The sequence below is a fragment of the Polistes fuscatus genome, unplaced genomic scaffold, assembly GCF_010416935.1.
Source record: "Polistes fuscatus isolate 324 unplaced genomic scaffold, CU_Pfus_HIC Scaffold2, whole genome shotgun sequence".
Lineage (NCBI taxonomy): Eukaryota > Metazoa > Arthropoda > Insecta > Hymenoptera > Vespidae > Polistes > Polistes fuscatus.
Window position 1 is genome coordinate 13,327,216 of NW_025113096.1, and position 25,288 is coordinate 13,352,503.

The 25,288-nt window shown below is 46.7% G+C and overlaps 2 long non-coding RNA genes across 2 annotated transcripts in view; one reads left to right on the forward strand and one right to left on the reverse strand.

Moving 5' to 3' along the window:
* Nucleotides 1-417: 417 nt before the first annotated feature.
* On the reverse strand, nt 418-790 carry LOC122516278. Its single transcript, XR_006303531.1, has 2 exons — nt 715-790; nt 418-589 (listed from the first exon to the last, which is right to left on the reverse strand). It is a non-coding gene; the product is annotated as an uncharacterized LOC122516278 (long non-coding RNA).
* A 621-nt stretch (nt 791-1,411) lies between these two features.
* Nucleotides 1,412-25,288, forward strand: part of LOC122516275 — an 82,426-nt gene continuing 58,549 nt past the window's right edge. Inside the window, exon 1 of the long non-coding RNA XR_006303528.1 lies at nt 1,412-1,976. This is a non-coding gene — a long non-coding RNA (uncharacterized LOC122516275). The remainder of the gene's footprint in view (nt 1,977-25,288) is intronic.

Below are 25,288 nucleotides of genomic sequence, written 5' to 3' on the forward strand. Positions count from 1 at the left end.
TGCCGTACATGGAGAAGACCGCCATTAAATGAAACGACGCGAGATCGCGATTTATCCCGGAGCACCTCGTAAACTTTGTTCCTGGCTAACGTTAGACGAGATGAAAAAAAACGATCATGTTCGAAAATGAAGTGACGATACCGTCGCGCGCCTTTACGCGTCGAATATAAGGATAAAAAAAAGAAAGGTTTTTTGATAAAAAAAAAAAGGAAAAGAAAAGTCAGAAAAAATTGACAATCAGCACAATGCTTCTAGCATTGAATACTCGCAGAATCGGGAATCATGTTAAGGGGAACACGTGTACCAACATCTCACCGTACCGAGGCATCGCGAAGATCCCATGCATTCCGCGATCTTGCATTACAATTGCTAATAAACGATCCTCCCTCTTCCTCTCTCTCTCTCTCTCACTCTTTCTCCCTCTAGTCCTCCTCGTCCTACCGGTTTCACGAGCAAGTCGCTCACCGGTACTTGGAACGCTTCGTCGTCCCTTATCGCCGTGTTTCTCTCGTTCCCATTCTCCACCCTCTCGGCAGCCTTCGTCTGCACCCTTGCATCTCTACCTATGTAATCCAATTCCTATGCGGGACTAGAACGAAATATTAAAAGTAAGCGTTAGCGACGAAATTTCAAAAGAATGAGAGAAAGAGGATAGAGAAAGTATAGAAGAGAATTTGATGGAAAAAAAGTACGACGATCATCGGGGAAATTTACCTTATTCATACTTTTGCATTTGAAAGCAGTAATTTATGCGCGCACCGAAGCGAGATGGAATTCCATCGAAGGAACCTAGAGGAAGAAAGAGAGTGAGAAAGAGAGGGAGATGCGGAAAGAAAAAAAAAAGGAACAAACGTCACTATTATAATAGATATGTAAGCGTGCAAACTCTGTCTTTTATGCGTTTACTGGTACTCGCCAGTGCCGGGCTGCTTTATAAGAAACGTGGATCTTTCGACGGTACCTAGTACGACTCGAAAGTAAATGCATTTCCAAAGTTTTCCCGTTTATCATAATGATTCTCGTTTATGACCGAAAGCGATTGTAAATTTCGTCTTATATCAAAGACAGATATCGTCGAAGAATTTCGTTAGTGCTACAAATACGATTGTTGAATCGATCTCCTACGATTGATACGCTCCTGACTAGCCACAAGCGTTGCGAGTCGGAGGCGGCGGCAAGATATGGGGGAGGGGTAGAACAGCGGTGAGAAGAGAGATCGGGGGTGGAGGCACGCTGGTGGTACGGTGGTGGTGGTGGAGATGGTGGCGGTGCTTCGCGTTGCGTCGCGATACTTTGGAGGGGTAGAGAGGAGAAATACGAGGAGCTTCGCTTCGTTGGAGAGAGGAGGAGGGCCAGGGAAGGGGGCGGTGGTAGCAGGGGTGTACCTACTTACCATACTCCCAGTATACCAAAGTCCCGCAACGCGGCCACCGCTTTCCGTGTGCAACTGCTTCTTCAATGGTAGTCGCGCTTGCCGCGCTCGTGCCTTCCCCTGTTTCTTCATCGAGAAAGAACGACCGAGAGGAAAAGAGAGAAAGAGAGAGAGAAAGAGAAGGGGAACACGCGCTACTTTCTCGCGAAAAGACAAAAAGCCGCTAAGCAAACACGTGTAGGAACTAGGATAGGGAAATAAATATGCCGTCAAATTGTTCCTTCGACTTCCACAGTTCTTCGACTATGAATTATTGAGAGATAAGCCGGAAAAATGGGAGAGTGAGAGCGTTCAAAAACGCGAGTGTATCCACATGCTTTTTCGTGTTTCCTGTGTTTCCGGTCACATGGATCACGTGGTCGATGAAACCCCTCCTCTTCTTTCGTAGTGGTGCTCTCGAGAGGAGGGAGTACCGGCTCGAAGGCAGGGGTGGCAGTTGGTGGTGGTGGTGGTAGTGCCGATGCTGGAGGTTCAAGAGCGAAAAGAAAGATAACGAAGAGGATGCGAAAGAGGATGCTGTGCCCTCGGGACCGAGACCACGTGGGTACGTGCGTTTCTTCTGCTTCTTTCTACATAGGTCCTTTAAACCAAATTTTCTTTTTCTTATTACGAGTATCGGAATTATTTTTCCCAAATAAAGTCAGTAAAAAAAAGAAGAATCGATTCGATAGACGTACGTTCTTCGATAGAAAAAATATCGTCTCGGTGCCAATCTCCAACGTAGATAATTCACGATTCTTCCTCGGTGGCATGCGGGGGATAACTTTATCCTCGCTTAATCGCCTTTTCGATAGGTACTAGCCTATCCCTTTGTTCAGACAATATCTCCACACTGTTCCTGCTAATGTATGCACCCGAGCCTCTTTCTCCGTCCCCTCTCTTTTGCGCTCTCTTTGGGATGACTCTGGCACTCCTAACTCGCAGTAGTAGACAACGCACCCCATACGAACAGCTATGGAAGCGAGGGAGACTTCATACTCGTTGGCCTTTATTGAATTTTGGGACGTTCCAGTCGGGATAAAGAGAGAGAGAAAAAGACAGAGAGAGAGAGAGAGATAAGTCGAACGTAGGAAGATTCGTTCTGTATGTACTCTCGTTGAAAGAACAGAGAGTGGAAAGGACGGAGAAAGAGAAAAAGAGAGAGAGAGAGAGAGGGAGAGAAAGTGAGAGAGAGGCGAAATGTAGAGGTGGAAGCACAGCGCAAGCCAGAATTAATTCACATCCCGCCGCTGCATTGCTTTTTACGATATAACTGCGGTTTGTTAGTCGTTATTCACGGTACGAATTGAATTTCGTGTCCGACGCGAGCGAGAGGAAACTCGTATTCGTTCCTACCTCTATTTTCTCTTCTTTCTTTTGGATGAGTCGCGATCGGCAAAGTATTTTTCGTTTACGCGTTGAACGAACCAACGAGAATTCGATGGCCTTTCGAAACGTTCTTTCATTTTCTTTCAAAGAGGATTTCCAAATTTTTCTTATTTATAGGATTATCGTCTTTCTCATCGACAGGTGGTCGATTCTATGCGTCAAATATGCGCGCGCGTGTAGATACGTGCCAGAAGTATAAGAGAAAAATACCGAAAGATGAATAGAAACGAAAGAGAACGAGATTCATACGATTCGTAGAGGAAGAGTAAACCGGGAGAGTGCTTTAACGGATGGCGCGATAAAGCACGTCAACTAACGCGAGATACGACCAATTAGTTGCTGTGCCAAGTATAGGATTTAAGGCGAATAACCGACATTATTACCAAATGAGGATTTAAGGGGACATCTTGCGGGCCTCGGGAAAGAAAGCTAAGCGATAAAATTTTGTTCTCTCTCTTTCTCGTTCTCTCGTATCGCGCACCATTTCCTCTTGATCTATGTAGAATATCCGTGATAATAGATTTACTCGATGCTCTGCCAAAAATAATCTTCCGCATCTTTCTTTCTCTTTTACTCTTTTGTACTTGTGTACGTATATGCATTTCGCGCATCGCAGTTTACATTCGTAGCCGTTTCAGTATCGTGACAGCGGATTAAACCAATGTGGCGACTGTTACACAATCCGGCAAACTCGATACCAGAATGAGAGAGATAAAGAAGAAAAGAAAAAGATAATAAGAGGGAGGTGAGCCAGCCTGACAGGACACAATATTGCAATAACTTCAATTACGACGACACGACGACAGTGCTTTTGACTCACCCCGAAACCATCGCCATAGCCACGAGCTATTCTTTCCATCTCTTTCTCTCTTACATTTACCTCCCACTCATACCCTTGCAGCAACTCACTGTTCCGATCTTCGCTCCGTTCCATCCATTTATATATCCGAATGACACAGACACGTCGCGGTCGAATTGGCTGTCGGCTTTTGAGAGGAAGGGGCTGCCTTTAAACAAGTGCTTCTTAATAAAGCATTGACGCGCGAAACCACCCTCGAAAATGTACCCCTCGGCGCCCGTGTCGCCACCCTTTGCTATGCTGTCCATGGAGCCGAGAAACGAAGCAATGAGAATGGGACATGTCGTCGAGGGACTCCTCGTTCTCATTACTTCGTTAAACTATAAAAAAGTCGAGCACTTCTTTTGACTGAGAATAAAGAACGCCACCAAGCTCGCGCGAGTTTTCCGAGGAAAATTTCTAAGAGAGGTACGATTTGGTCAAGTTAAGCGAAAACCGACCTAAAAATCCTTAAATGACAACTAAATTATTTCACTTTGAGACTTTAACCTTATCATTTTGCTACCAAGTCATTGCTCGATTTTAAGATTATAAAAAAAAGAAAATTTTAAATATAAAAATGTTATACTTTTTAAATAAAAATTTTCAAACTAAATTTACCCAATGTCAGATAGTAGAGGACTGGTAGCTTTCCGAATAATTGGGCTTTTTATCGTAACTGCTGTTTTAGTGACAATAAAAAAATTTAATAGCCAAAAATAAAAATGAATAATACGGATAAAATATACACGAGTAAATTGGCAGCATTATAATACTATTATTTTGACAATTCCGACTTCGTTGATTTATAGTTTTGGTAAAGTGAAATAAGATATGTTTGATTTCATTCGACTTTTTTTTCAAAGTCATACGCGATTCTTTTTTCGGAAAGTCTTCACTCTAGAAACCGTTGCTATAGAAAATCCTTTGTTTAGAAAGCATAATAATTTGGTATATTTTACTATATAAGAATTATGTAAACATAATAAGACCTATTTTGGAAAACTTTGAAAAGAGAAATGACGAAGTAAAAAAGAAAGGGAAGGAAAAAGAGAAGAGAGGTTAAGTAATTAACACGACCCAGCAATATCGTCGATTCGTTCGCAGCCTCGCGTGATGCCCTCGCGTGACTCGTTACGCGATAGTTATTTGTTCGCGAAGTCCTTTTTTCCTCTTTCTCTTTCTTCCTTTCTGTTCAAAATCAGCGATCAGTATTCGTATTTCGCGTTATCGCACCTACGACACTGTATAATTAACATGCTCGTACGTTAAAGTATCTTGGACGCTTTTGTAGTTTGGCGTTGTACTAACGACGCGATGAGATCTCGTAATCGCGATTGGGGTGAAATCAGAAATTTTCGTGATATCGTGATCACGCAATTTTTCGGACAACATTGAACATCGTAATGTTTCAATACGTGTATATAGTACGTAATAAAAGGTGTACCGTTAAATATTAAAGAAAAAACAACATATGGAACGTCGAATTCAGATATACTAATTCCTCTCTATGGATTCTGATAAGAGAAGAAATTAAATAGGCGTGCTAGCCATGCGGTAAGTAAACTCGTACGCATTGTGGCCGACAGCTGTCAAATAAATGTTAAAGAAATCGCTAGGCGAGCGAAATTTCGAGTGGAACGTGAGCAAAGTGAGAGAAGGGTGCGCGTCTACCCCCGTGAAGAATACCCTTAGCCAGCCCGGGGCAAAAGTCTCCGCGCGATTTTTCTACAGTTCGAAAGCCAAAGCGAAGTGCCGTCGTCGATAAGTCATCGTAGATTTTACGGAGAATTACTATGACGACAAAGCAACAGATCCATGCCATTTCAATTGTCTCCAAGTTTTATTTTGATTTTGTTTTGCGTGTACGATAAGTCGACGAAGAAGAAGAAGAAGAGTTTATCGCGGTACGTCGATAAATCCAACGGGATTTTGCAAAAAGTCTTTTTCCCGATTCGTTTTCTCGAGCTCGTTGCCTCATAGCATAGAGAAAGAGAGGGAAAGGGAAGAGAGGGAATGAGAAGGAGGTTAGGAGACAAGCTCTTCGTACTGACCGGTAAAATCCCGATAACGAAGCCGTGGCTCACGCTTCTTTTCCCCAAGCGAGGTATGAAGAATAAAAAGAAGGAAACGAGAAACTATTTCTCGTTGGTCTCATAGTGTGCGATTGAAAGAGAAAGAGAGAGAGAGAGAGAGAGGAGTCACGGGGAATGCATTGAGAGAGTCCAAGCCTGAGAACTTTGTCAATTAGAGGCAACAATTAGTCGTAACGCAGTGATCTCGTTCAACCACGTGGTAGCATGTAGTGCATAAAATGCGTAACTCCGCCGAATGATACGTAAGTTGTAATAACGATAATCTTAGATCATTGACCGGTTCACTCTTGTTAAAAAGTATTTCTCCGTGCGATATAGAAAAGGAGGCGAAGAGAATGAGATCGTTCGAACGCTGATTTAAAATACATTCGAAATCTATACTGTTGTTTTTTCGACGAAGAAATGTACGATTTGACCAAAGTAAGATAAAGGAAGGATAAAGGACAGGGAGAGAGAAAAATCGCATAGAATGTCGTTCCCCAGCGGAGATGGTCGCACCATCAACAGCATGCGTTCGTCGAGGATTCTTACGATCAGTCAGCGCCGGACACCGGACTGCCAGTCGAAGAAAAAGCTGGCTGCCAGGCTCGCTCTCTCGTGTACGTGAGTTACGTGACGCCCGATCGACTGTCGATTTATCGTGATCTTACAATGTATGCGCCGGGAGACGAGTCGAGCCAACCGGATGTGGACTTCTCTCGTTCCTGTCGACCCTTTTCCCCTTTTACTTTCCAACGTTTTATCATTTTTATTTTCAAGATCGTATCTTCCTCTTTCAAATTCAAATCTATTATATCGAATCAATTGTTCATAAACAAGATTTGTTTTTTCCATTGCTTTCCGCTTTCTTCTTCTCTTTTTTTTTTCTGTATTAAGCGTATCTAAATCGAACGATGGGGGGGGGTGGTGGCAGAGAGATGGAGGAGGATACTTAAAGACACGCACCGTTATTAAAGCGGCTCGTTGTCCGTTTGGCAAACGAGCAATAAAAGTGACGCTTTCGAGGAGAGCCTCGGGGTGTGGATGGAAGTACGCAGGAGGGTTGCGTCTTTTAAAAATCGAATCGTGAAAAGAAGAGAAAGAAAGAGAAAAAGGCACGTCAGTAATTTTCGGGATGGTCGCGAAATAATGATGATCTTTATCCCTAATGAAATTAGTCCTGCTCCTCCGAAGCGCGGGAATAGACATCGTACCGTGAAATTACTATAATAGGTGCTGAGCCAGTAGATCTCTCTCCAATACATGCTCGAGTCTCGTCATCTTTGAGAGTGCGTACAAGAGTAAGCGTTCGATCTTTCTTTCTCTCTCTCTTTCTCTGTTGTTCTATTTAAAGAGAACGCCAAAATATAGTTACCTTTTTTTCGTAGGAATTTAAAATTACGGTCGTAAAGAAGCCCGGGGCAAATTAGTCCGTAGAATTCGATCCCCGATCTTTCTTTCTCCTTCTTTCTCTTCGGAGGCACTTCTCTCTTTTTTTCTGTCTGTCTCTCTCTCTCTCTCTTTCTCTCTCTTCTTATTTTCTTTTTCACAAAAAAGAAGAAGAGAGTAAGCTAGAGAGAAAGAGAACGTGTTCGAGGTGGTCGGAAGGTAGAAGCAATGCGAAGCATATCCGAGCAGGTCTTGGCAAGGGTCCACTTTTTTCAGGCGGATAGGCACACGCCGAGGTCGGAAGAAAAACGGCAATGTCTGAGAAAAAGTCGACGAATATCTGGCAACCGTATGTGCCGTGTACGTAGGTACTACCTACGTTCGATAGGCTGCGCGTGATCGGCTTTGAAGCGGGTCGCGGAGCGTTATTTTTACTTTTTTATGAGAAAAACGAGAAATAGGTTGGAATTCGATCGGTTTTAATAGATATTACGTATAGTTTTTGCGATTTAATCGAGTAGGTATTCACAACTGAGAATAGAAAAGTGCGCGAACCTAAGCTGGCCCTATTCTCCGTCTCCTTTTTACTTTTTTACTCTTTTCACCTGCCTCAACACAGAGACGTAACTCTATTAGGTAGCCACCTAGCCTATGGCATATATGGCAGCACTTCTTGGCACTCTGATCGCGACGGTGTCGAGACCCGCAGCCCTATGGGTTCGTTCTGCTGGAAACAATTGCTGCCGCGGGGCATCATTTACATCATAAGCAATCATAATGATCGAATTTTCGGCGAACGACGATGATCCAACGAGTGGAACGAGGGGAGCCAATTCAGAAGTGGGTACCCACTTACCGGCTGTACGAACCACATTGTTCTCTCTCTCTCGCGAGAGAGAGACTCTGACCCTCCTCCACCTCTTTCGACCCCATAGCTTCGGGCTACCTGCGCGCGTTTATATGAACCGACACCCATTTCTCTTCTTCCACGTCCTACTCCTCCTCTTCGTTTCGTTCTTCTCCCAAAAAAGTCTTTTCGGAAAAGGTAATCGCTAAAAAAATATGTTCAACGCTCTGGTCAAATTTTTTAGTTAGATTTCTTTCCTACCAAGCCATAGATCTAGTCTAAATTAATTTTCATAAAGAAATCCACAAAATCTATCTGTTGCTATACTTATTTTTTCGTATTTTCTGAGTTTCGAGCGTTCGAATTGCAGAGGCTACAGGGTTGCCAGTATTTTCCAAGCGAGGGTTTACCAAAGACGGCGAGAGCTCTGTTTTGGGCTTTGGCAGAGCGTTCTCTCTCTCCCACTCTCTCTCTCTCTCTCTCTTCCTCTCTCTCTCTTTTCATCTCTCTCTCTCTCTCTCCCTCTCCGTATATACGACTGGACGTATCAGTATGCGGACCACGAAACGTGGTCGGACCCTCCCGGCTGTCGTCCTCTCTCACTCCCTCTACTCTCGTCCTCTTCTCCTCTCTCTCTCTTCGTCGCCTCTCCCTCTGGTGCACGAATCCGAGGCGAAACGTAGGCTGTTTCAGAGAGAGTGTTTCCAGCGTAATGCCGAAACAGTATTGATTGCAGGCTGCCTAGCTTAGCTCTACCACCTACTGCAATACAGACGCCTAAATTTGTCTATTCCCGCACCGTTCTAGGTGGAAAATATTTGGAGAAAAGCAGGCTTGAACGACAGTAGAAAAAATAAAAACTCATATTCTTTGATAGGGAAAGCCAATTTATTTGAATTTTCTAAACGCGGTCGAATCGTGAAAGGTTCTTCGATCGAACGAACAAATCTGTTTTCGGTCGGTATCAGAGCTACGAGACGGAAATCGTCGTCGTCGTTGGCCAGGACCGAAATTGGTTCGAGGACCGTACTAAAGGGTAGTAACGACGTAACAATGACCTCGGAAAGAGAAAGAGAGAGAGAGAAAATGGAAAGAGGTAGTAGGGTAGTTGGCATCGCTGACTCGAAGGACCAAGGGAATGGCAATTCCATCTCTCCGAGAAGATAGGGTTGCCCTATCGTACTTCGGCCAGATAATTAGACGGGTAATCGAGACGGTCGGAGCCTCCAAGTATTACGGTGCTTCGTAGTTTAATATAGGCTGACAAGCCGCTTAGATTTTAGTTCGTAACCGTGTAGATGGTTTACTACGACTTCTCAAGATCTTATCACGAATCGAGTGGATTCTTGAGTCGTTACCTTTCGACTCCTCGAAATAACATATATACGATTCTCGTATATATTTGCCGATCGTGTTTTCGAGTTTCCCATGAAATCGAAGCATGCGCGCGCGTGCGCGCGCCTCAATGTTCTGGGAGTATCCTTCAAAAAAGAACTTTTCCAGAGGGTTTGGTGACATAATGAGGTGGATCGATTGCCTAACGTATTACCATTACAATAGTAGACACACCCCTGCCGCGGCTGTATCTAACACAATTGATAGTTGGTAGGAATTTCGGAAGAAAACGGGAAAAAGCGGGAACTGCCGCCCGTCGCGAGAAAACTAAGGGAAAAAGAGTGAGAAAGAAATGGAACGAGAAGGGCGACAGTTCTCGTGAGAGAGAGACAAAAAGGGAGAACGATCGCATCGACGAGCTTATTAGTCAGCAATGTGATCTATTTGCCCTGTACTTGTACAAAGAACCTACGTTATTGTGCCACTATGTTACGAAGAAGGGCGTTATTGTCCAACAGGGACCTCGAGTTAGTCCGTACCACCAACCCATGCCAGCCGTATATCGGTTATCGTCCTTTTTCTCTTTTTTTCTCTCTCCCCTGTTCTCTTTGGCTCTCTTGGTCGTTCCTCGAAACCCCGCCGGCACGCGCTAATATACCGGTAATTTTTCCTCCATTCCGAATATCGCTTTATTATTTCCACCTACTTCGTCGTGGTTATCGCCCAATGAATTCAACGCGAAACAGCCGAGGGAATTTCGTTGAGTATTCATTTTCGCGAGAGACCATTCTCCAATGGTTTTTGTTAATCTAAAGCGAGATTTAATAGAAATCAAAGGAATTCATTGCAGTACTTTTTTTCAATCGTTTTAAATAAAATTCTCCCCGACCGACGTATTTTTCACACTGGAGACAGATTATAAGGATAATAAAGCTCGATCACATCGTTGACTCTCTTGCATACGATTCGTAGGCATTGTTTAACATATCCCGCGAATTCGTTCGCATATGACTCACGCGATTGGCTTCCGTTTGCAGATTCGATCGAATCGCACTTTCTGCGCTCGCTTGGTTTGGCTCGCAATACTGACGTCAGCGTGAACGCGTCAACGAGAATGCAGGTGTTCGACGATGACCGACGATCGATCGATCGTACGCTCGCTGCGTTTTCGATCTCTCCAACGTCACATCGGTTAGTCGTCCTGCGAGAAAACAAAATTCCAATTCAAAGAAGCATTATAACTTAGGTTTTTTCTTTAGTCGTGCGCAGAGGAAAGAAGGGCGAGGCTCGGTATAGTCGCGAAGCAGCGAAACGCTTTCGGAAAATCCATAGCGTCGAGGAATATACAGGGTTCCACCATAGACGAACACAATGGCACGTTGTAGAGAAAGGTAGGTAGGGCTATAAGAGCGAGCGAGTAAAAAAGACAGTCGGAGAGAAGGCCAGAGAAAGCGAACGAAAGGAAACCAAACGATGGAGAGAGAGAAAGAGAGACGAGGCAGAGAGAGGGAGAGAGAGAGAGAGAGAGACAGGGAGACAGAGAGAGAAGAGCTTGCGGCGTCGGTCCTTGCCCCGAGTACGTGCTCCGAGTGACAAAGTTTTGAGCATGAGACCAACCGACCGACCGACCGTACGAACGACGAAACGATGCGACGCATCAAGGTCCTGTACGATCGATACTCACGCTCCACTAAAATCTACGTTCTTCTTTGCCACTGCAAATCATTTCAAAGATCTCAATGATCGAAACATCTTTTCTCGATCTGTCGATAGTCGGTGTAAGGACGATCCGTTTAGTCGGATCTTCCTATCGGGGTGGATTAGAGGTCCGTTTTTTGGGGTGGCAACGTAGGTGTCGGCAGATCCATATCTAGCCCTATCTTGCCATTCCCGTAGCCGTTCTCGGGAGCGTGAAATGAAATTTGACAGATCAGAACGATGCGACGCAGACGTGTCCCTCCCTCTCTCTCCGTCTCTCTCTTTCACTGCAAAATGGCGTTGGCATTCGCATCGACTCCTCGCACCTCCAGGATGCCCGTGGGGCAATGGAAAGGAACGGGAGACGAGGAGTACCCCTCGCTCACCGTGGGGGCCGTGCACCCCATTTTATACAATTCTCTTTTATCTCTTCCCTCGGGGCGGCTGCTCGAACGGGCCTTCTTAGTTCCAAGCCGACACCTTTTTACAAATACATCACACGGCCGTCTGACCTTTCTTTCTTCCGTATTCCACGCGTAGTGGGTGTCGCATTTGCCTAAGTACATCAAATGCTTCGGGTCACTCGGCTCGCTTAACAGGTACTTAGCGTAAGTGCCCGAGTGCGAATCCTAGTCGGTAGGTGGTCACTGGGTAAAGCGTCCTCGATATTTTCTCGCTGTCTCTATTCGTAAGATTGTTTTTTTATTCCTCTTTTTATTTTGTTGTCAACAGAAACATTCGTTAAAGCTCGATAACTCTGTCATTGGATCCTACCCTGATGCAATTTCGTCGCAGGGCCTAACGAGTTTTTTTTTTCCGTCTTCGCGCCCCTGATGATGTGACAAACGTAATCTACGATCAAAGTACGGGTACATCGCGTGTTACACTCCCGACGAATTTTTTGGTCCCCTTGTATCTTGTACCGTCCTGCGAATCGCGCCTCTTCGTACTACACGTTCGATTCGAGCGACAGCTGTCCCCGCATCGGAAACCAAATTATATGCTCAAAGGATCACTGATCTCTATTTAGATTCTTATCTTTCTGCTCGTGATGCGGTACGCCAGATGACGTCGTCAACGCCATGTCGTACCTTGACCGTGATCATCTTTGGCATTTTCAAGCTTCCAGAGAAAAAAATATCAACATAATGGTATCGAAAAGATCGATCAGATATAATACTATATTTTATATTTTTTCTCTCATTCTTCTAGCCAACAAAAACGGTCCGGAGATCTGTTAGAAACGAAGATAAGAACGGAATGTCGAGATATAAAATTGAAAAGTTCGACGTTGGTAGCGCTGTTTATGGGACTTTTAGGAGGTAGTAAAGTCGCGCGTTATTCCTCCTTCCGCGGGTCGTTATATTTTTCTCAGCCGCGATTCACGGTCCCCGAGCTCTCGCACAGAATTCTCGCTTCCGTTCTCATTCACGGTGGTGTTTGTCGCTCGGGCGAACGATCAACCCTCTCCTTTCTTCCCGCGTAAAACTTTTCTTTCCAGTTTTACGAGGATCACTTTCACGTGTCCATCACTTTTCTTACAGCCTTCTCCTTCGCTATTCCTTACGAGATCGTTATCTCGGTCTTAAACGAACGATCATGCAGATCAAATGAGAAAAGATCCATCGATCTCTCGGCTATCTATTGGCCAACTTTTGAATTAGACGCTACTTGGGAAACACGCCACATGGTAATTAGCTCGAAACAAGGAATCGTTAGCCGTCGATAGAGATCGCATCGAAGCATTCCAGGGTCGTTTAGTGCTCGCATTCCAGAGATCCCCGCGGAACGGTTAATTATCTGAGGATTTTTCGTTCGAGTCGTGATAACCCTTCGTCGAACAAGAGAGAGAGAGAGAGAGAGAGAGAAAGAGAGAACTTAAGGGGCTAGCAATGAACTTCGACTCAGTAATGAAGCGAGCGCGCCCCTCCTCGGCTAAACGAGTCGTCGCCTCTGCTTCGGATATATTTTATTGCGTGGCCGCTCTGCTTTATTATCACCGTCGTATCTTATCCCTCATTCTCTCTTTCTCGTTCTCTCTCTACACCCTCTTTTGCTTCGGCTCCTCCCCAGGCAAGAGAAAGCGTTAGGCGTTTCTGCCTAGATCAACCCTTCCGCGCACTCGGTAACGCCGATTCCAACCCTCGGAAAAACAGTGGCGCTCAACGAGCCGTGCTATCGCGCACGAGTTCGCGCGAGATAAAAGGGTTGCCTACATGTATACGACCGATCGACCGACCGACCGAACGACCGTCCCTTCCTTTAGGCCCTATACAGCTACCCTCTCGAGGAAACTCACGCCTCCGCGTAGTGCAGAGTCATGGCGACGACGTTTTCTGGCGGACCGGACTTTGATGACGTGTTTGCACGCGAGATTCTTTATTGTCGTCGTAATCGTTCGTTCCTACAGAATTCTCTAAATGACGAATTATCCTTGGTACATGAGAACCTGCGGCCTTTAATGGCACGAGCTTAAAACTATAATGCGCCCTAATCCGGCAATATCTCATGCTGTCTTGCGGGATTCGTCGTTCGGCGTGCAGCCGTCCGCCTATTTAGTGGATCATATATATTATACCATTCTCATCAACGGATCAACCCCTTAACGAATCGAGACATCCCGCCTTTCGCATTCATTTCCAAGCCAATCGTCCAGGATAGGTAATCGAAAGACGGAGGTTCTTAGATCGTTCTAACAACGATGACGACGAAGGAAGGAGAACGGATGGAGAAGGAGAAGAAGAGGGAAAGCTTGTCAGATCGGCATCTGTTCACGAAGGAATTACGACGTAACTTTGTCTTGGAAGATAGCGCAACGGTTACTCTGGAGCTGAGTGCTACTCCGAAAGAGGATGGAAGGAGTGCGAAGCTTTGGAGACGAAGGAGAGACCGAAGAAAGGGGTATATATACCTATGCGAAGAGAAGAGATGAGGAAAGGGAAAGAGATAGAGAGAGATAGATAGATAGAGAGAGAGAGAGGATGAGAAGCGAAGGAGGTGGGCTTGCGAACGGCGAGCAAGAGAGTGTGCATGATGGGTGAGGCTCCTCCGAGGCTCGAGTTTCCATTGGGGTTGGTTCTTGCGATATAAGCTCTCAGAGCCACAGCACCAACATCCCCGTGCGTCTCCTACGAATCCTCCACCTTCGTCCCAACACCACCTTCGTCTCTCCTCCTCTACGTCTCGTTTCCAGTACGCAGCTCGGCCGCAGACCCCTACGAGACATACAGCATAGCCACTATCACCCGCAGATAGTGGTGGTTCGGGTCGTCTCTCGGTGTGCTACGGGGTGTCGCAAGCCTCATACATATTCAGCAAATGCATCACCCTCCGCGTTGCAACCCCCTCTTCTCCAGCAGCCCTCCTTCTCTTCCACCCTGACGACCTCCGTCTACCACCGGTCATCTATTGACCCGATATCCCTGAGGACCAAGATCTATCTCGCGTCGGACCAAAGTTTTCCTGGGTCCTCGCTAAACTCGAATTACAGAGCAGTTTTCGAGACCGATTGATGTTTAGGCATTTTATCAAAACCGAAAAGCGCTGCAGGAGTTCAACCCGCTCGTCTCGCTTTCCCTAAACTCGATGTATTCTCTCTCCCCCTCTTCTCTCTCTCTCTCTCTTTCTTCCTTCCTCCCTCTCCATCCATCAATCTCTATTTCAATCGTATGTATCGAAACATTAAAAGACGCGAGATCGATCCACCAATACTTTACGTTTCTATGAAGCCTACGTGTATTGACGTAATAATTACAACCGCAAGAACGGTACGTAATTGATATAAATACAGCAAGGCGATGACGCGGCGCGGACAGACGTACCGCAGACCGTGGCCGATGGGCAACCGTCATTGTATATCCATGGGCTGCTCGCGCATAACTTAGCATAAATAATAAATAATATTGTGAACACGTGCCGGCATGAATGCGCGTGCGTCATTAATAGCCCCATGGTACGATTCCTTCGTATATACTTATGCTTATGCCGAACCTGCCAGCAGGTTTGCCGGCAACTCGGCTGGACAGGGTTCGCCGACAAGTTCGGCGGCAGGTTTAGCGTCGAGATCTGGTTCGGCCTCTTCTTGGCGAGTTCGCGACGGCATACCGGCTGCTTATCGTCCTTGATTCATGCAACGCTTTAAAGCGCTCGAGACCAAGGCACGTCCGAGCCTGACGAATCGCGTCTCGTAATCGCCGAGAAGACGAGATCGATCTCTTGGAGAAGGATCGTTCGATCGAAACGTCGCAATAAATCCTTCCAAGGTAAAATGCCAAGAAGAAGAGCGAGAGGAGTAGGGGAGGAGGAAAAGGGCGATGCGGTGGCTGCGGCGGTGGTAAAGAACGTCCGTCTTTTCGAGGTGATAATGACGAGGAACACGGCGAAACGCACGGTAGCTATCGAGCCGGGTGTCTCTTTCCCGTGTAACCGAATAGCGATGATAATCTTGCCTCGGTCCATGGATACGTGGAACGAGAGAGCCCTGCGTGTCCGAGAGCCATCCAGGTCGAGTTCCAGTTCCAGGACCGGCGCCGGCCGTCGCTAGCCCGGTGTCCGCTTCCAGTCCTAATACCCTTTATCGCGAATTAAGATGTTGTCGGGGTGTGGTGCCCATTTCCTCTTTCTTCGAATTGGCACCGAATGAATTACGAAGTACCTTTCGCCCGTTACCAAGAAGAAACGATCGACATCTCGGATCGGCAAGATAAAAGTAATTACGCGAAACCACGTGCGTTTATCCACCGAAAACGAAACGTGCCGTCTTCCATCGAAGGTGTAGCTTGCCGATAAATTCAACGAGACACGTCCCAGCGTCAGCTCTCTGGCCTTTCTTCTCTTCTTTTACACCTACGAGTTTGTCTCTAAATAATTTGTCAACTCCAGTAACAAAAGCGATCTTGTGCAGGTAAAGGCGTGCGAGCTAGCTTCCTGAAATATGCCGCGCTTTGCGAGTTAGTTTAATATGCAAATGGTCGTCGAGATAACGGGTCGATCCGTGAAGAGTGGAGAAGACCAAGTCGTGATTCCGGTAGCCGTGTCTTCCCAAGCCCTACGTCTCCTACCTTCTTCTTCTTCTTCTTCTTCTTCTTCTTCTTCTTCTTCGAGCTTTCGACGGTCTTACCGAGAGGCGCTCGAGTCCACGGAGCATGGTAGAGAAGAAAGAAGACAAGATGAGAGAGGGAAACAGGGAGCCAGCTTGCTCGCTCCCGGTGAGTGAATTGAGAGATAAGGGGCCCACGCTTAGCCCCCATGGACGGCCAGGGACGCATCGTGCACCTTTCCAACTCGACCAAGATCGAATCGGGAGATCTGTGTTAACATCAATCCTTTCTTCCTCTCTTTAGTCAAAATTTAAAAAATAAGAAACAATCTATCTGCCAGGAAACAGAGAATAAAACATAATGCGATAATGTAAAGGAAATGATTGCAATTGTATTTCTTATAAATCCAATCGAAAAGATCCCTTTAAGTTATCTTCCGAGCGATATGCATGCAAAGAGTCAAGAATCGATTAGATAACGTCGACTGAGAATCTTCTCTCGGACAGCGAGATAATCTCGAAAGGATTTTCCGATCGAACGCGTACATCCCTGCATGCTTAATCCTGTAATGGTCCAGCGAAGATGTGAGCGTGTCGTGCGGAGGTGTATCTATTCTCCTTCATCCTGTAACGGCTTCGGCGACTGAACCTCTTCTTCCTCGCGTCTCCCCATCCCCGTCTTGACTGTGATCGCCGCTTCGAAGGTGGTGAGAAGAAGCTCCGAACGAGAGAAGCAGCACTGTCTCCGTCTCGTAGAGAAAGGACCAAGACGACGACTACACAGACTAAGACTAAGACGACGACTTAGAAGAGAAAGGAGAAAGGCTTACCGCCTTGGCCTTACCAGTATTCGTCGCTGTCGTCGGAGGCTCCAGAGGGAGTCGAAGGTTGGGGAGAGTCGAAGGGGGTTGGTAGCTAAGGTAGGTAAGCGCTTCATTAGGCCGCGAGAGCTCCCTAATTACACACGGCCTCATTAGCGGCATCCATTCTCTCTCTCTCTCTCTCTCTCCTTTACTCTACCATTCCTTCTTCCACGCCTCCGAGCCGCGGCCCTACTCGTAGGTATATCCTCTGAAAGTACCTCGTCCTCCGCACTATCTCTCACTCTTCTCCGCAGATATACGAGCGGTATGGCAGCGAGGGAGCGAGAGGCGTGTATACATGCTAGAAAGAGGGAGATTGAGAGGAGGTGGAGGACGAACTCGGGGGAGCCACAACGCCGTGTTCGTCGCCGCAATGAGCTTCCCAACAACCGACTGCAGCTATGTGTCTACCTAAACGAACCAACAAACCGCAAAATGGCACCTGATCGTTCTACCGAATATTCGTGAATTATTTCACGTATATAAAGAGAAATAGAGAGAGAGAGAAATAAGAGAAAATGATGGATAGAAGGATCACGTGGGAGGTAATGGCGAACTTCTTACGAGCGTGCAATAGGTACAAACGTGGAAGCGTGTAAAAATCGTGCGATGTAATTAAAGCGTGACGCGATCAAAGAACCAGCATAGCAAAAGAAACAATGAAAATCACGGATAAAGCCGTTTCGCGTGACTCGTAGAAACCTTACGGACCTTCGAGTATTGTTCGCGCTACCGCAATTCTTATTAATTAACTTTCTCGACACTTGGAAAGGTTCGTCGAAAAATGAAGAGCCTCGTATACCTCGAGGTCCCCACACTGTCGAATACCAACGGACGTTCCGCTAATAGACCACTCATTATTTATGCATTTAAAAGGCAGGGGCGGAGAATGAGGGAGAAAATAAGACTCCCTCTCTTGACAACCCTTTCGCGTTGTCGTCCCTTTAGATCGAAAATGGCAACGATGTCATTACGAACCCCTTTTAACTACCAGCTGAAAAAGGCTTAAAGTCCAGGGCATCCCCGTTGCGATTGGAAACATCGCTTAGCGGAAAGAATGCGTTCCTCGGAAACGACAAAGAATTTCTGTTCCGGCGAATACACCTGATCGAATGGTTTCGTTCGCGATCGATGTTCGTCGTCTGTCCGTCCGTTCATTCGTTCGACGATCCGTCCATCCGTCTATCCATCCATCCATCCGGCGCTCCTTTTCGTCAGGGTTGAATACGTAGACGCGCGGATGGGAGGGGGCCGATGGTTGCGGTGGTCCGCGGGGCTCCGCCGGAAACGGTCCATCACGTGACCACGTGACCACGTGACGGTCTGGCCTTTGTTCCGCGCGATCATTAGTCTGTCAATATGCCCAAACGACGACGCTCTGGCCTCTACTCTCGTCCTGGGTCTGTACGTTCGCCGACGAACGTACACCGAGACCGGGTCTATCTATATATGTAGGTGTATCTACCTGCACAATGCGTCCATTGTCTTCCGTGCTCTCGCGTATTATACTCTCCTATTATGCGCGTAGACGCGTGCGTGGACGCGTGCGTGCACGCTCGAATCGCGCGAAAGATCGTGATTTCGGGACGCTGGAGAACTATAGTAAAATACAAAGAGAATCGTATCGCGGCAGATCCGTAAATCACGTTCGAGTCGATTGGATAATCCGAGGGTGTTAACGTTCTCGCCACCTCCGTTTCCTCGGGATCTTCTGATGATCCCGAAGGCGTCCTTACGCATCTTCGTCGCTCTTCGTGTTTCCAGAGAGAGAGAGAGAGAGAGAGAAAGAAAAAGAGAGATAGAAAGAGAGAGAGAGAGAGAGCGGGAAAGAGAAAAGGCGAGACTCCCTCTAGCACGCTAAATCCAGATATATGATGCGCGCCCGTGACATGCAAATCTGGTCAAAGCCCGACGCCATTACGTTTTCAAATCTTTAAAGTGTGTTTAGACAGCCGTCGCGCGAGTAACGACGATGCACCCTCCTCTTCCTACACGTGTCCTTCTCTAAACGATATCGGAATATTGAAGATAGATAAGCGGGCGAAACAATACGCGGTATGCCAAGAGAAATACTTGAAATCGATCGCGATCGAGCACCGCTGTGTTTTCGATCGACGAGTCTTCGACATGGACGATCGATGCGCATGACGACAACGCGACAACGACGACGATCGAAGACGAGTTTTTGTCCTTTGCCGAGGCCGTTCATCGGAGTTTATTTCGTTCGATTCGTGCGGCCACGCAACAGGGCGGTCCGCGCAGGCACACTACTAAAGCTGTAGCATGGCAAACGCTATATCGTGTGCACCTCGTTTTACGTCTTATAGCGAGCCCAATTAATGTCCGGTAAAAAGTCGCCAGATTCGAGGGTGGTCGACACCCACCGTCCCCGAGAGCGGCCATCGATCGCGTTCGAGGACATCGCCAAAGACAATGACGTAGATGATTCGAGTCGAGATCGAAAGAGTCGGGGTCAAACTCGTCTGGTAAGATCGACGACAAATTTACGGACATTGTTCGGTGCTGATAAGAAGGGCTTCTCTCCATCCGTCCGTACTCTTTTTCGTTTTTGTCCACTTCAAGCCCACGAATATCCCATGAATCCTCTACCGCTAAAGATTGGAAGACAAATAGACGAGAAGATCGTTTCGTGGTATTCCGCTTCTCGATCGGGTTTCGACTTTTGCTCCTTGTTTTCTTTTACGAACACGCCCAAAGGACGAGTTACGTCGCCGATGTCAGAGCTCGTCACTAAGACCCTAACTTTTTCTCCTCTCTCGCAATTCTCTCGCAAGTTAGCGCGTTTATCAAAAGCGGTAGTCCAAAGGTGGGCCGGTAGTGCGCTCCGACGTGTAATAATAATAAATACCGGAGCGGATTCGCGCGCGATTCGTAAGCGTGGAAGCCGCAGAACAATGGACTCGGACCCGAGTCCAAGCAAGCGAAGGTACCCTCTCAACACAATGGGAACCAAGCTGCCGTTCTGACCTCTGACCTCGAGTTCTCTGCCGTGGTCGGCGTACCACCGCTTTCGGATTCGTCCATTCGATTGTGTGCTAATGCATCGCTACGTCGCCCGCGTTCTCCGACAGTCGTCCTCCGCGCTTTCCCTCCGTATTTTTCCTCCACCTTCCTTTCAATCGATCGAAATATCGATTTATTTATGTAGCGAGAATTGTGCATAGAGAAACAAAGAAAAAACAGAGAAAGAGAGAGAAAGAGAAAAAAAGGAAAAGAAACAATTTCTTTTCTTGACTTTTCTATCTCGCGTTACGTTTGAATCAACGCGAAGGGTGAGTCCGTTTTCCGGTGGCCTTGCACCCAAATTCGAAACTTTCCCCGTTTGCTCGCAACATGTGAGAGGAGAGGAGGGAAAGGAGAAGAGAAGAGAGCGTGAGACAGAGAGATAGAGAGAAAGAGAGTCGGGACACGAAGGTCAGTGTCTGCATAAAAGCACGCGAGCTGCCGCTGGAGGCTACAGACTGTCGGTTCGAGACTGCTGAGGCGTTTGCTATGCGGGCTGCGCAGGCCGCGACTACGTGCCCTGCCTGACGAGCTACGACTCAAATTCAACTCAAACTCTGCTTTCTGCGTCTGCTATTCCGCTTTCCCTCCTTACCGATCTACGTATGTGTACGAAGGTGGATAGAGCTGCGCTCTAGATTTCGATCCAGGTCGATCCAGGAACTTTCCATGCCAACTTTTCTCCCTCGCGAAGGGAAAAACGTTTTTTTACCGGAAAGAGGTATGGAAGACAACCGAGGGACAAGCGAGGAACAAACGAGGGAATCTCGATAAATATAGGGACGATTATCCGACGTTAGAGTAATTAAAGTGAAATAAAAATCCATCCGCTCGGTCGTTTATCGATCCTCGCTCGGACCATTTTTCGTTGTCACTCCGCGCTGTCCCGTGACCGCCCTTGCTGTTCAACGCTTTCCAATTCTCTCCCGCGGGTTCTCCCCCAAACTGCCATGTTTTTCTCCTACATCGTCGACAACTCGCTCGTGTCCGGCCTGCTAATAACCACCGTCAACGAAATTATTGCTTTTCGTTTTCCCATTCGTTTCTCAGTTCAACAATTTGGAATGAGAAAAAGTTGAGATACTTATGGGTCGATCGAACGTCCATGTCGTAAACGTGACTCTTCCGATCTTGTTCGTAGTTAAGTATGCGTTAGCGTCGGATCAGCTGACTAGCAAGCTGACCTAATTATTATGCATTTATTCGCGCGTATTCAAATGCGCCGTGCGCCGTTGCCTGTTCTCTTCCTCTCCTTCTTCCTCTCCATCTTCCACTCTGGCACACGCATTCGTACGATCTATCGGTCTCCTTCGCGCCGAACTTTACTATGCTCTGTTTCCGTACACGCGTAAGAATCGAACAATCGAGCGATCGCGTTCATAAACGAAAACGCTTTGACATCGGGTCACGCTACCTAATGTGTGACTAGACTTTATCGACGTGGCTTGACTTTATCGACCCACCATCCGCTTCTCTAATCTATCTTTAGACTTTTATAATCAATAACTTATAAAATAAACGGCACGAAGAATTTCTTACTATTTCTCCAACTAAATCGATAACTAGTTTAATCGATAGCTAGTCGATATAAAATGATTTCAAAGCTAATCGGATTGCGGCTAAAAAGAATGCGATCGGCAATTATAGAATCGATCGCGAACAACTGTGTAGCATGGCAGCGAGTAACAGTTAGTACCAGACACCAACGTTGTCATTTCAAGGATGAAATCTGCAAGACGCGAGGACAAAAAATTGCCGATTGATCGGCAAACAGTCGAGAGACCGAGAAAAAGACTAAGAGGGAGAGATTTTGCAGCAGTCGTGGAAATCGAAAAGGTGATGGTGTCGCGAGATCGATAAACCGGTATCTCGTCGAGGGAACAGGTGTAAGCCGAATTCCCACGTCCTATTGCTCCTACGATCCGACGTATCTCTACTGCTCGCAAGAGCTAATCAGCGTACCGATGACTTCGGGGAAGGCATTCCAAAACACAACGATGCAGCTCGCTTCGATAACAAGCCTTGCCGGAATAGCTATCTCGTGTCGATCGTCCAGCCTCTTCCTCCGTTAATTTCTACCATTCCACTCGCTCTCCTCTCGTGTCGGTCTGTCAGTCGGTCGGTCGGTCGGTCGATGGTTCGGTCTCGTCCGTGATAAAGCAGCCACCAGCAATGAACAACAACGAAAGAGAGAGAGATAGATAGAGAGAGAGAGAGAGAGAGAGAGAGGATTCGCACGCACAGGCGTCCTTTCTCTACGCACAGGCGCGTGTTCGTACGTACTGTGAGTAGGAGTAGTGCGGGAGGGCGTCTCGGCGCCATGCTGATTTGCATGCGCCGCCATGACGGCCAGCACCGCTCAAGCGGAGTTCGAGAGGGGTTGCGCGAGCCGACGGAGGGTTCGGAGGGTGAACATCGATCGCTTTCTCCTTTTCCCGCCTTCCCTCCTCTCCTCTCTTTCCTTCCTCTCTCTCTCTTTCTCTCTCTCTCTGTCTATCTATCTATCTATCTATTTCTCTCTGTTCGAGGATATTCACCCTCCTCGGAGTGGTCACGGTCTCCACCGCGAAATTCGCCTTCCTTTATTGAATGTCGACCGAGAAGATCCAAGTACCATGAACCTGTCGTCAGTTACTCGTCACCGTTCGTTTACGTTGATTCTACTTTTACGAGCGCTTAATATACGACTCAACGCTTATCTTTCTACGTATATAATCGAATCGTAAATGAAAGAAAATAAATAGAATAATAGGAATTTGAAATTAGCCGAAGATATCGATAAACTTTCTTTAGAAATTTCTAAGTTAGTTAGATAAAAAGAGAAAGAATGAGTAACGCGGCGAATAGAAGGATGAAAGGAAAGAACGAAGGAAGAAAGGAAAAAGGGGTAAAGGAGAGCAGCAACGACCTGGCGAATAGCGAGCGTAGCCGTCTATTTACTTATGCAGTCGGCGATAGGGATGAAGGGGTGTAAGGGGTTGAAGCCTCCGGCTCTGTTTGTTTTCGTTGGACCACATAGCGTGATACGTTTGCGTAATGCGCTACGTCCGTCGTCCTTTCCTCCTTCTCTCTGGCAACCCCACTGGCATTGCCTCCATCCCATACACCCCTCTCGCTCCCACAACACCCCTTCCGCTACCTCCTCCGGGGGTAGCAACGGCTGCGGTGGAATCTGCCAGGCGGTAACTCATCCGCACGCCCGTATTCTCGGATATGTTTTTGCTCATTCTATCTCTCTTTCTCTCTCTCTCTCTCTCTCTCTCTCTCTCTCTCTCTCTCTCTCTCTCTCTCTCTCTCTCTCTCACGCGCACATATATATACAATTGCTCTATCTCTATATTTTCCTCTTTTCTACGAGCACCCCCCACGCCTATACGTCTATCCTATCGTCCTTCATTTTCATTTTCGGCAAAGAGCAGGAACGCGTCGAGACAAAGACCGCAGCCGGAAAAAGAATAACAGATAATAAAAACGTTCGACCGCATTAAATGCACCATAAATCACTGTCGGATAAAGCGTAACGTTCGAACGTTATTCCGCGCTAAATCGTCGTTCTCTCTCTCTCTCTCTCTCTCTTATTCTCTCGTGATAACTAGGAGGCTTTGAAACGAACACCAAACTAGAAATCCTATCTCATTGTTTAATTTAACTGGCTAGGTAATTATACGCGAATACTAAATTATACTTTTTCGTTAAGATCGAGACGTGATTTTTCCCCGTCAACACCCTACGATCCGAGCATACGGTTAAATTGATAAAACGGATATTAAAACGGCGTGGGTACGTATCGTTATCGCGTTGGTGTATACTTACGTACGCATTTATTTCCTCTTTTGTTCTTTTTTTTTTTACATTCCTCCCGCTCATCGATGACTCATCGATTTTATCTAGATTCGGTTAAATTTTGTAAAAGAAGTATTATTTTTTAAATTGAAAAAATTCAAGAATTTGTTCGACATGAAAACGACTACGACAATGAGGCAACGGTGACCTCGATAACCAGGAAAACGAAGCGAAGAAAGAAAGAAAAGTCGATTCGAAGAAAGGTCTTACAGGATGCTTTCCAATGGAAGCAGCGTCGAAGTATAGAAAGTCGGCAAATATCTGGAAAGACTATAGTACGTATAGTTGTATAGTTTAGAGTGTGAGTCTTGTCCACATAACGCTAGGTGTACCTACTCACGTTCTTTTCTCAGATATCTATGTAGTATGAGGTGGATGGGAGAAGAGGTTGAAAGATGCGAGGAGAAAGATAGAGCAGAGAAAGTACGGAGTAGCGCGGGGTAGATGGTGTGGACCCCTTGGATGGTTGCCTCATGAAAGATGCATAAGACGACTCACCGGGGGCGCGATAAAGAGTCGACAACAGACAGACCGACAGTCACCCCTGTTCACCCCCTTCCTAATACCCGTTGCAATACAGTACCACCCTGCGTATAGGAACACCGAGATGCGGCTACCACCCACCACCACAGGAGGGTGGGTCCCGCTATCAATTAATTATAATCTAGATTGATGGATCCGATCCATAGCCGTATCGGAGATTAGTCTCGCTGCTGTCGTTACCAAGGCTGCATCCGAAAAACTACCGAAAAGAGAGAAATAAAGTACAACCTTCGTCGTTCGAAGCAGCAGCGCAGCAGAGTTCGGCGAGACGAAAAGCGATGTTCGTTTTTTCGACTAGGATGACGAGTCTTAAAGGAAGAGAACAGCGGGAAGAAAACGGAAGCGTCGACGTTATGTCGAGTTACGTTCGCGGGGTCTCTAGGCTAATGGCATGCAAGCGAGCGCCGGTGCGATGGCGGCAAGCTCCCGGCTTGCCCGGTCGATAGGAATTAGCATTTTTATGGGTCTATCTCGCTTACGTGCTACGATGCCCCGTGGCACCAAGATTCTTTCGCATTGTTCACGCACGCCTTCTCTTCTCTCTCTCTCTCTCTCTCTCTCTCTTTCTATCTTCCTATCCCACCTCCTTATCCTTCTCGCGTATTCGCGTCGATGTAAAACGATCGTCCTCGGAAACTTTCTTCGAAAGTCATCCACCTCGAAACTCACGGCGAACGAACTGGAAGATCCAAACGGAAGAACGTATTTTCACCGATAAGCGACTACTCGTTATTTTCTTCTCTTCCACGCTCGATTGCCTTCTTTCTTCCCGTCCTCCTCCTCCTCCTCCTCCTCCTTTTCTTGATGCACTAAGCTTCCGTTCTACGATCCGTAAACTTCTCTTCATGGAAAGATTCGTTCATGGTTAGGTCGATGGTGTCGAAAGGTTCTTCGTTCTGTGTGGTCTCACTTTTGCGCGCTCTAAATAAAAAGGATCGATAATAAATCGGTTGCCGCTACCGAGCAACCGAGTATCCATCTCTCTCGTCTTCCTC